Source organism: Orcinus orca, chromosome 2 (genome assembly GCF_937001465.1).
Source record: "Orcinus orca chromosome 2, mOrcOrc1.1, whole genome shotgun sequence".
Taxonomy (NCBI): domain Eukaryota; kingdom Metazoa; phylum Chordata; class Mammalia; order Artiodactyla; family Delphinidae; genus Orcinus; species Orcinus orca.
In genome coordinates, this window is record NC_064560.1 from 43,307,464 (window position 1) to 43,319,553 (window position 12,090).

The window sequence follows — 12,090 nt, forward strand, 5'->3', positions numbered from 1 at the left end:
TTCTACATTTGAGAGCCTGTTCTGTTTTGTAATTCACTTCCTGTGTAGCCAAGTTTACATTCCGTGTATTAGTGATATCTTATGATGTTTCTTTTTCTGTGTGACTTATTTCACTTAGAATCATCGTACCTGAATCCACTCATTATGCTGCTACGGGCCTGATGACATAGATTTCATTGCTGAGTGATACTGCTTTGTACGTAAGTACCACAACTTCTTTATCCATTTTTCGCTTTCTGTGATATTGAACTTGTACCGTTAACGAGGTTCTTGTAAACAGAGCCGTCCCCAACTTTGGGGTGGCTGTGTCTTTTTGATGTTAATTTCCCTAAGCTATAGGACCATAAGTGGAAGTGCCCTAGGCTCTGTTGCTTTGTTTTTTAGATGTTTCAGGAAACACCATACACTTCTCCAGAGTGGCTGTTGGCAATTTACATCCCGCCCATCAGCATAACAAGGCTCCCAGTTCTCCATGGCCTGTCCTGCCTTTCTGGATTTTACACTTTTTTCAGGTGGCCCTTTTGACCGGGGGCTAGTGAGACTTCATTGTAGTGCAGATTTCCTTTGCAAGCTTCCTTGGTTAGCCAAAAAGGGCGTATGCGTTTTTTCCTGAATATATTCAGGAAAAAACGCATACGCCCTGTTTGTCCAAGTGCATCATTGTGGACGTTCTGCCTCTTTTCCTATGCTTTACATGCAATTCCAGTCTACCTCCTGAAATCGGTTTCCTGCAATTCTGCCCTGCTTTCAAGTCCTCTTGGCAGCCTTACTTCAATATATTTTTGTACGATAGCTGTCATTTATAATTTTGCAGGTTTGTGAATTACAGTGCCCCTGAGCTCCTTTCTTCAACTCGCTTTCTTGTGAGCTGGCCAGAACACCACAGGATTGCTTCAGGCCCTAGTGTGGTTCCGGCACGGCACGCTGAGCCTTTGGTTAATTCCTCTTCCTGGTGGGAAATGAGAGTTAAATTTGCCCGTCCAGACACCTCCAGCTAGTCTCTTATTGGTTCTCCCTATTCCTGTTCATTTTCCACAAAAATTGCAAACTGGGCCAAACAGGAGGTTAAAGGCACTGACTCTCGAAGTGGGGAGAGTTAGTGAATCGTCTGGAATGTTGCACCCGAGTACCAGGGGATGAAAACTGAGACACATTTGAACACGTTTCCCGATCACACGGTGGATCATACTCTGGGTTCCACATGCATGTTTTAGCTGAAGGAAGAATCCCTTAAACCTGGAGAGTTGAGACCCATGGAATGGGTACCATGTAATATGACTTCAAAGGGTCTGCATTTGCTCACCGAACCTCACCAATCCTATCACTGCTGCGTTTATGCTGCTGTACACACACTTAATTCACTTGCGGAGACATATAAATCCATAGGTATTAAGATTCTTACCAGTCAGGTATATTCTTAGGCGTTTAATATGGGCTGTTGAGTCCACTTCGTTGAGCAAGGAGTAGCTCTTGTCTATTACATATTTGGCTTATGGAACGGTATCTGTGCTAATTTCAATCTCTGGTTTTATGCAGCACCCCAACTCACCTTTCCCCTTAAGCAAGCATAAGTTGGTTTTCTACATTTGAGAGCCTGTTCTGTTTTGTAATTCACTTCCTGTGTAGCCAAGTTTACATTCCGTGTATTAGTGATATCTTATGATGTTTCTTTTTCTGTGTGACTTATTTCACTTAGAATCATCGTACCTGAATCCACTCATTATGCTGCTACGGGCCTGATGACATAGATTTCATTGCTGAGTGATACTGCTTTGTACGTAAGTACCACAACTTCTTTATCCATTTTTCGCTTTCTGTGATATTGAACTTGTACCGTTAACGAGGTTCTTGTAAACAGAGCCGTCCCAAACTTTGGGGTGGCTGTGTCTTTTTGATGTTAATTTCCCTAAGCTATAGGACCATAAGTGGAAGTGCCCTAGGCTCTGTTGCTTTGTTTTTTAGATGTTTCAGGAAACACCATACACTTCTCCAGAGTGGCTGTTGGCAATTTACATCCCGCCCATCAGCATAACAAGGCTCCCAGTTCTCCATGGCCTGTCCTGCCTTTCTGGATTTTACACTTTTTTCAGGTGGCCCTTTTGACCGGGGGCTAGTGAGACTTCATTGTAGTGCAGATTTCCTTTGCAAGATTCCTTGGTTAGCCAAAAAGGGCGTATGCGTTTTTTCCTGAATATATTCAGGAAAAAACGCATACGCCCTGTTTGTCCAAGTGCATCATTGTGGACGTTCTGCCTCTTTTCCTATGCTTTACATGCAATTCCAGTCTACCTCCTGAAATCGGTTTCCTGTAATTCTGCCCCGCTTTCAAGTCCTCTTGGCAGCCTTACTTCAATATATTTTTGTACGATAGCTGTCATTTATAATTTTGCAGGTTTGTGAATTACAGTGCCCCTGAGCTCCTTTCTTCAACTCGCTTTCTTGTGAGCTGGCCAGAACACCACAGGATTGCTTCAGGCCCTAGTGTGGTTCCGGCACGGCACGCTGAGCCTTTGGTTAATTCCTCTTCCTGGTGGGAAATGAGAGTTAAATTTGCCCGTCCAGACACCTCCAGCTAGTCTCTTATTGGTTCTCCCTATTCCTGTTCATTTTCCACAAAAATTGCAAACTGGGCCAAACAGGAGGTTAAAGGCACTGACTCTCGAAGTGGGGAGAGTTAGTGAATCATCTGGAATGTTGCACCCGAGTACCAGGGGATGAAAACTGAGACACATTTGAACACGTTTCCCGATCACACGGTGGATCATACTCTGGGTTCCACATGCATGTTTTAGCTGAAGGAATAATCCCTTAAACCTGGAGAGTTGAGACCCATGGAATGGGTACCATGTAATATGACTTCAAAGGGTCTGCATTTGCTCACCGAACCTCACCAATCCTATCACTGCTGCGTTTATGCTGCTGTACACACACTTAATTCACTTGCGGAGACATATAAATCCATAGGTATTAAGATTCTTACCAGTCAGGTATATTCTTAGGCGTTTAATATGGGCTGTTGAGTCCACTTCGTTGAGCAAGGAGTAGCTCTTGTCTATTACATATTTGGCTTATGGAACGGTATCTGTGCTAATTTCAATCTCTGGTTTTATGCAGCACCCCAACTCACCTTTCCCCTTAAGCAAGCATAAGTTGGTTTTCTACATTTGAGACCCTGTTCTGTTTTGTAATTCAGTTCCTGTGTAGCCAAGTTTACATTCCGTGTATTAGTGCTATCTTATGATGTTTCTTTTTCTGTGTGACTTATTTCACTTAGAATCATCATACCTGAATCCACTCTTTATGCTGCTATGGGCCTGATGACATAGATTTCATTGCTGAGTGATATTGCATTGTACGTAAGTACCACAACTTCTTTATCCATTTTTCGTGTTCTGCAATATTGAACTTGTACTGTAAACGAGGTTCTTGTAAACAGAGCCGTCCCAAATTTTGGGGTGGCTGTTTCTTTTTGATTTTAATTTCCCTAAGCTATAGGACCATAATTGGAAGTGCCCTAGGCTCTGTTGCTTTGTTTTTTGGATATTTCAGGAAACACCATACACTTCTCCAGAGTGGCTGTTGGCAATTTACATCCCGCCCATCAGCATAACAAGGCTCCCAGTTCTCCATGGCCTGTCCTGCCTTTCTGGATTTTACACTTTTTTCAGATGGCCCTTTTGACCGGGTGGCAGTGAGACTTCATTGTAGGGCAGATTTCCTTTGCAAGCTTGCTTGGTTGGCCAAAAAGTGCGTATGCGTTTTTTCCTGAATATATTCAGGAAAAAACGCATACGCCCTTTTTGGCCAAGTGCATCATTGTGGACGTTGTCCCCTTTTCCTATGCTTTACATGTAATTCCAGTCTACCTCCTGAAATCGGTTTCCTCAATTCTGACCCGCTTTCAAGTCCTCTTGGCAGCCTTACTTCAATATATTTTTGGACGATAGCTGTGATTGATAACTCTGCAGGTTTGTGAATTACAGTGCCCCTGAGCTCCTTTCTTCAACTCGCTTTCTTGTGAGCTGGCCGCAACACCACAGGATTGCTTCAGGCCCTAATGTGGTTCCGGAATGGCACGCTGAGCCTTTGGTTAATTCCTCTTCCTCGTGGGAAATGAGAGTTAAATTTGCCCGTCCAGACACCTCCAGCTAGTCTCTCATTGGTTCTCCCTATTCCTGTTCATTTTCCGCAGAAATTGCAAACTGGGCCAAACAGGAGGATAAAGGCACTGACTCTCCAAGTGGGGAGAGTGTTAGTAAAGTGTCTGGAATGTTGCACCCGAGTACCAGGGGACGAAAACTGAGACACATTTGAACACGTTTCCCGATCACACGGTGGATCATACTCTGGGATCCACATGCATGATTTAGCTGAAGGAAGAATCCCTTAAACCTGGAGAGTTGAGACCCATGGAATGGGTACCATGCAATATGACTTCAAAGGGTCTGCATTTGCTCACCGAACCTCACCAATCCTATCACTGCTGGGTTTATGCTGCTGTACACACGCTTGATTCTCTTTCAGAGACATATAAATCCATAGGTTTTAAGTTTCTTACTAGTCAGGTATATTCTTAGGCGTTTAATATAGGGTGTTGGGTCCACTTCGTTGAGCAAGGAGTAGCTCCTGTCTATTACATATTTGGCTTATGGAACGGTATCTGTGCTAATTTCAATCTCTGGTTTTATGCAGCACTCCAATTCACCTTTCCCCTTAAGCAAGCATAAGTTGGTTTTCTACATTTGAGACCCTCTTCTGTTTTGTAATTCAGTTCCTGTGTAGCCAAATTTATATTCCGTGTATTAGTGATATCTTATGATGTTTCTTTTTCTGTGTGACTTATTTCACTTAGAATCATTGTACCAGAATCCACTCATTATGCTGCTATGGGCCTGAAGACATAGATTTAATTGCTGAGTGATATTGCATTGTACATAAGTACCACAACTTCTTTATCCATTTTTCCCTTTCTGCGATATTGAACTTGTATCGTAAACGAGGTTCTTGTTAACAGAGCCGGCCCCAACTTTGGGGTGGCTGTGTCTTTTTGATTTTAATTTCCCTAAGCTATAGGACCATAAGTGGAAGTGCCCTAGGCTCTGTTGCTTTGTTTTTTAGATGTTTCAGGAAACACCATACACTTCTCCAGAGTGGCTGTTGACAATTTCCATCCCACCCATCAGCATAACAAGGCTCCCAGTTCTCCATGGCCTGTCCTGCCTTTCTGGATTTTACACTTTTTTCCGCTATCCCTTTTGATAGGGGGGCAGTGAGACTTCATTTTAGTGCAGATTTCCTTTGCAAGCTTGCTTGGTTGGCCAAAAAGGGCGTATGCGTGTTTTCCTGAATATATTCAGGAAAAAACGCATACGCCCTATTGGCCAAGTGCATCATTGTGGACGTTCTGCCCCTTTTCCTATGCTTTACATGCAATTCCAGTCTACCTCCTGAAATCGGTTTCCTGCAATTCTGCCCCAATTTCAAGTCCTCTTGGCAGCCTTACTTCAATATATTTTTGGACGATAGCTGTCATTTATAACTCTGCAGTTTTGGGAATTACAGTGCCCCTGAGCTCCTTTCTTCAACTCACTTTCTTGTGAGCTGGCCGAAACACCGCAGGATGGCTTCAGGCCCTAGTGTGGTTCCGGCACGGCATGCTGAGCCTTTGGTAATTCCTCTTCCTGTTGGGAAATGAGAGTTAAATTTGCCCGTCCAAACACCTCCAGCTAGTCTCTCATTGGTTCTCCCTATTCCTGTTCATTTTCCGCAGAAATTGCAAACTGGGCCAAACAGGAGGTTAAAGGCACTGACTCTCCAAGTGTGGAGAGTGTTAGTAAAGCGTCTGGAATGTTGCACCCGAGTACCAGGGGACGAAAACTGAGACACATTTGAACACGTTTCCCGATCACATGGTGGATCATACTCTGGGTTCCACATGCATGTTTTAGCTGAAGGAAGAATACTTAAACCTGGAGAGTTGAGACCCATGGAATGGGTACCATGCAATATGACTTCAAATGGTCTGCATTTGCACACCGAACCTCACCAATCCTATCACTGCTGCATTTATGCTGCTGTACACATGCTTGATTCTCTTTCGGAGACATATAAATCCATAGGTTTTAAGATTCTTACTAGTCAGGTATATTCTTAGGCGTTTAATATGGGGTGTTGAGTCCACTTCGTTGAGCAAGGAGTAGCTCTTGTCTATTACATATTTGGCTTATGGAACGGTATCTGTGCTAATTTCAATCTCTCGTTTTATGCAGCACCCCAACTCACCTTTCCCCTTCAGCAAGCATAAGTTGGTTTTCTACATTTGAGACCCTGTTCTGTTTTGTAATTCAGTTCCTGTGTAGCCAAGTTTACATTCCGTGTAGTAGTGATATCTTATGATGTTTCTTTTTCTGTGTGACTTATTTCACTTAGAATCATCGTACCTGAATCCACTCATTATGCTGCTACGGGCCTGATGACATGGATTTCATTGCTGAGTGATATTGCATTGTACGTAAGTACCACAACTTCTTTATCCATTTTTCGTTTTCTGTGATATTGAACTTTTCCCGTAAATGAGGTTCTTGTAAACAGAGCCGTCCCAACCTTTGGGGTGGCTGTGTCGTTTTGATTTTAATTTCCCTAAACTATAGGACCATAAGTGCAAATGCCCTAGGCTCTGTTACTTTGTTTCTTAGATGTTTGAGGAAACACCATTCACTTCTCCAGAGTGGCTGTTGGCAATTTACATCCCGCCCATCAGCATAACAAGGCTCCCAGTTCTCCATGGCCTGTCCTGCCTTTCTGGATTTTACACTTTTTTCAGATGGCCCTTTTGACCGGGGGTCAGTGAGACTTCATTGTAGTGCAGATTTCCTTTGCAAGCTTGCTTGGTTGGCCAAAAAGGGCGTATGCGTTTTTTCCTGAATATATTCAGGAAAAAACGCATACGCCCTTTTTGGCAAAGTGCATCATTGTGGACGTTCTGCCTCTTTTCCTATGCTTTACATGCAATTCCAGTCTACCTCCTGAAATCGGTTTCCTGCGATTCTGCCCCGCTTTCAAGTCCTCTTGGCAGCCTTACTTCAATAAATTTTTGGACGATAGCTGTCATTTATAACTCTGCAGGTTTGTGAATGACAGTGCCCCTGAGCTCCTTTCTTCAACTCACTTTCTTGTGAGCTGGCCGCAACACCACAGGATTGCTTCAGGCCCTAGTGTGGTTCTGGCATGGCACGCTGAGCCTTTGGTTAATTCCTCTTCCTGGTGGGAAATGAGAGTTAAATTTGCCCGTCCAGACACCTCCAGCTAGACACTCATTGGTTCTCCCTATTCCTGTTCATTTTCTGCAGAACTTGCAAACTGGGCCAAACAGGAGGTTAAAGGCACTGACTCTCCAAGTGGGGAGAGTGTTAGTAAAGCGTCTGGAATGTTGCACCCGAGTACTAGGGGACGAAAACTGAGACACAATTGAACACGTTTTCCGGTCACACGGTGGATCATACTCTGGATTCCACATGCATGTTTTAGCTGAAGGAAGAATCCCTTAAACCTGGAGATTTGGGACCCTTGGAATGGGTACCATGCAATATGACTTCAAAGGGTCTGCATTTGCTCACCGAACCTCACCAATCCTATCACTGCTGCGTTTATGCCGCTGTACACACGCTTGATTCTCTTTCGGAGACATATAAACCATAGGTTTTAAGATTCTTACTAGTTAGGTATATTCTTAGGCGTTTAATATGGGGTGTTGAGTCCACTTCGGTGAGCAAGGAGTAGCTCTTGTCTATTACATATTTGGCTTATAGAACGGTATCTGTGCTCATTTCAATCTCTGGTTTTATGCAGCACCCCAACTCACCTTTCCCCTTAAGCAAGCATAAGTTGGTTTTCTACATTTGAGAGCCTGTTCTGTTTTGTAATTCACTTCCTGTGTAGCCAAGTTTACATTCCGTGTATTAGTGATATCTTATGATATTCCTTTTTCTCTGTGACTTATTTCACTTAGCATCATCATACCTGAATCCACTCATTATGCTGCTACGGGCCTGATGACATAGAATTCATTGCTGAGTATTATTGCATTGTACGTAAGTACCACAACTTCTTTATCCATTTTTCGCTTTCTGTGATATTGAACTTGTACCGTAAACAAGGTTCCTGTAAACAGAGCCGTCCCAAACTTTAGGGTGGCTGTGTCTTTTTTACTTTAATTTCCCTAAGCTATAGGACCATAAGTGGAAGTGCCCTAGGCTCTGTTGCTTTGTTTTTTAGATGTTTCAGGAAACACCATACACTTCTCCAGAGTGGCTGTTGGCAATTTACATCCCGCCCATCAGCATAACAATGCTCCCAGTTCTCCATGGCCTGTCCTGCCTTTCTGGATTTTACACTTTTTTCAGATGGCCCTTTTGACCGGGGGTCAGTGAGACTTCATTGTAGTGCAGATTTCCTTTGCAAGCTTGCTTGGTTGGCCAAAAAGGGCGTATGCGTTTTTTCCTGAATATATTCAGGAAAAAACGCATACGCCCTTTTTGGCAAAGTGCATCATTGTGGACGTTCTGCCTCTTTTCCTATGCTTTACATGCAATTCCAGTCTACCTCCTGAAATCGGTTTCCTGCGATTCTGCCCCGCTTTCAAGTCCTCTTGGCAGCCTTACTTCAATAAATTTTTGGACGATAGCTGTCATTTATAACTCTGCAGGTTTGTGAATGACAGTGCCCCTGAGCTCCTTTCTTCAACTCACTTTCTTGTGAGCTGGCCGCAACACCACAGGATTGCTTCAGGCCCTAGTGTGGTTCTGGCATGGCACGCTGAGCCTTTGGTTAATTCCTCTTCCTGGTGGGAAATGAGAGTTAAATTTGCCCGTCCAGACACCTCCAGCTAGACACTCATTGGTTCTCCCTATTCCTGTTCATTTTCTGCAGAACTTGCAAACTGGGCCAAACAGGAGGTTAAAGGCACTGACTCTCCAAGTGGGGAGAGTGTTAGTAAAGCGTCTGGAATGTTGCACCCGAGTACTAGGGGACGAAAACTGAGACACAATTGAACACGTTTTCCGGTCACACGGTGGATCATACTCTGGATTCCACATGCATGTTTTAGCTGAAGGAAGAATCCCTTAAACCTGGAGATTTGGGACCCTTGGAATGGGTACCATGCAATATGACTTCAAAGGGTCTGCATTTGCTCACCGAACCTCACCAATCCTATCACTGCTGCGTTTATGCCGCTGTACACACGCTTGATTCTCTTTCGGAGACATATAAACCATAGGTTTTTAAGATTCTTACTAGTTAGGTATATTCTTAGGCGTTTAATATGGGGTGTTGAGTCCACTTCGGTGAGCAAGGAGTAGCTCTTGTCTATTACATATTTGGCTTATAGAACGGTATCTGTGCTCATTTCAATCTCTGGTTTTATGCAGCACCCCAACTCACCTTTCCCCTTAAGCAAGCATAAGTTGGTTTTCTACATTTGAGAGCCTGTTCTGTTTTGTAATTCACTTCCTGTGTAGCCAAGTTTACATTCCGTGTATTAGTGATATCTTATGATATTCCTTTTTCTCTGTGACTTATTTCACTTAGAATCATCGTACCTGAATCCACTCATTATGCTGCTACGGGCCTGATGACATAGAATTCATTGCTGAGTATTATTGCATTGTACGTAAGTACCACAACTTCTTTATCCATTTTTCGCTTTCTGTGATATTGAACTTGTACCGTAAACAAGGTTCCTGTAAACAGAGCCGTCCCAAACTTTAGGGTGGCTGTGTCTTTTTTACTTTAATTTCCCTAAGCTATAGGACCATAAGTGGAAGTGCACTAGGCTCTGTTGCTTTGTTTTTTAGATGTTTCAGGAAACACCATACACTTCTCCAGAGTGGCTGTTGGCAATTTACATCCCGCCCATCAGCATGACAAGGCTCCCAGTTCTCCATGGCCTGTCCTGCCTTTCTGGATTTTACACTTTTTTCAGATGGCCCTTTTGAGCGTGGGGCAGTGAGACTTCATTGTAGTGCAGATTTCCTTTGCAAGCTTACTTGGTTGGCCAAAAAGGGCGTATGCGTTTTTTCCTCAATATATTCAGGAAAAAACGCATACGCCCTTTTTGGCCAAGTGCATCATTGTGGACGTTCTGCCTCTTTTCCTATGCTTTACATGCAATTCCAGTCTACCTCCTGAAATCGGTTTCCTGCAATTCTGCCCCGCTTTCAAGTCCTCTTGGCAGCCTTACTTCAATAAATTTTTGGACGATAGCTGTCATTTATAACTCTGCAGGTTTGTGAATGACAGTGCCCCTGAGCTCCTTTCTTCAACTCACTTTCTTGTGAGCTGGCCGCAACACCACAGGATTGCTTCAGGCCCTAGTGTGGTTCTGGCATGGCACGCTGAGCCTTTGGTTAATTCCTCTTCCTGGTGGGAAATGAGAGTTAAATTTGCCCGTCCAGACACCTCCAGCTAGACTCTCATTGGTTCTCCCTATTCCTGTTCATTTTCTGCAGAACTTGCAAACTGGGCCAAACAGGAGGTTAAAGGCACTGACTCTCCAAGTGGGGAGAGTGTTAGTAAAGCGTCTGGAATGTTGCACCCGAGTACCAGGGGACGAAAACTGAGACACATTTGAACACGTTGCCGGATCACACGGTGGATCATACTCTGGGTTCCACATGCATGTTTTAGCTGAAGGAAGAATCCCTTAAACCTGGAGAGTTGAGACCCATGGAATGGGTACCATGCAATATGACTTCAAAGGGTCTGCATTTGCTCACCGAACCTCACCAATCCTATCACTGCTGCGTTTATGCCGCTGTACACACGCTTGATTTTCTTTAGGAGACATATAAATCCATAGGTTTTAAGATTCTTACTAGTCAGATATATTCTTAGGCGTTTAATATGGGGTGTTGAGTCCACTTCGTTGAGCAAGGAGTAGCTCTTGTCTATTACATATTTGGCTTATTGAATGGTATCTGTGCTAATTTCAATCTCTGGTTTTATGCAGCACCCCAACTCACCTTTCCCCTTAAGCAAGCATAAGTTGGTTTTCTACATTTGAGACCCTGTTCTGTTTTGTAATTCAGTTCCTGTGTAGCCAAGTTTACATTCCGTGTAGTAGTGATATCTTATGATGTTTCTTTTTCTTTGTGACTTATTTCACGTAGAATCATCGTACCTGAATCCACTCATTATGCTGCTATGGGCCTGATGACATAGATTTCATTGCTGAGTGATATTGCATTGGACGTAAGTACCACAACTTCTTTATCCATTTTTCGCTTTCTGTGATATTGAACTTGTACCGTAAACGAGGTTCTTGTAAACAGAGCCGTCCCAAACTTTGGGGTGGCTGTGTCTTTTTGATTGTAATTTCCCTAAGCTATAGGACCATAAGTGAAAGTGCACTAGGCTCTGTTGCTTTGTTTTTTAGATGTTTCAGGAAACAGTATACACATCTCTAGAGTGGCTGTTGGCAATTAACATCCCGCCCATCAGCAGAACAAGGCTCCCAGTTCTCCATGGCCTGTCCTGCCTTTCTGGATTTTACACTTTTTTCAGATGGCCCTTTTGACTGGGGGGCAGTGAGACTTCATTGTAGTGCAGATTTCCTTTGCAAGCTTGCTTGGTTGGCCAAAAAGGGCGTCTGCATTTTTTCCTGAATATATTCAGCAAAAAACGCACACGCACTTTTTGGCCAAGTGCATCATTGTGGACGTTCTGCCTCTTTTCCTATGCTTTACATGCAATTCCAGTCTACCTCCTGAAATCGGTTTCCTGCAATTCTGCCACACTTTCAAGTCCTCTTGGCAACCTTACTTCAATATATTTTTGGACGATAGCTGTCATTTATAACTCTGCAGGTTTGTGAATGACAGTGCCCCTGAGCTCCTTTCTTCAACTCGCTTTCTTGTGAGCTGGCCGCAACACCGCAGGATTGTTTCAGGCCCTAGTGTGGTTCCGGCATGGCACGCTGAGCCTTTGGTTAATTCCTCTTCCTGGTGGGAAATGAGAGTTAAATTTGCCCGTCCAGACACCTCCAGCTAGTCTCTCATGGGTTCTCCCTATTCCTGTTCATTTTCCGCAAGA

General features: G+C 43.7%; 2 long non-coding RNA genes across 10 annotated transcripts in view; both read left to right on the forward strand.

Moving 5' to 3' along the window:
• LOC125963531 (uncharacterized) overlaps positions 1 to 12,090 on the forward strand; it is a 1,468,791-nt gene that overhangs the window by 602,490 nt on the left and 854,211 nt on the right. The window lies entirely within an intron of this gene.
• The window catches only part of LOC125963532 (uncharacterized), a 585,241-nt gene that overhangs the window by 9,331 nt on the left and 563,820 nt on the right, over positions 1 to 12,090 (forward strand). For 2 of the 6 annotated variants that reach the window (XR_007475591.1, XR_007475590.1), the window contains exon 1: positions 6,450 to 6,511. The exons of the other annotated variants lie outside the window; for them this stretch is intronic. This is a non-coding gene — a long non-coding RNA (uncharacterized LOC125963532). Of the gene's footprint in view, positions 1 to 6,449; positions 6,512 to 12,090 lie in introns of those variants that run through there. 6 annotated transcript variants of the gene reach the window in all.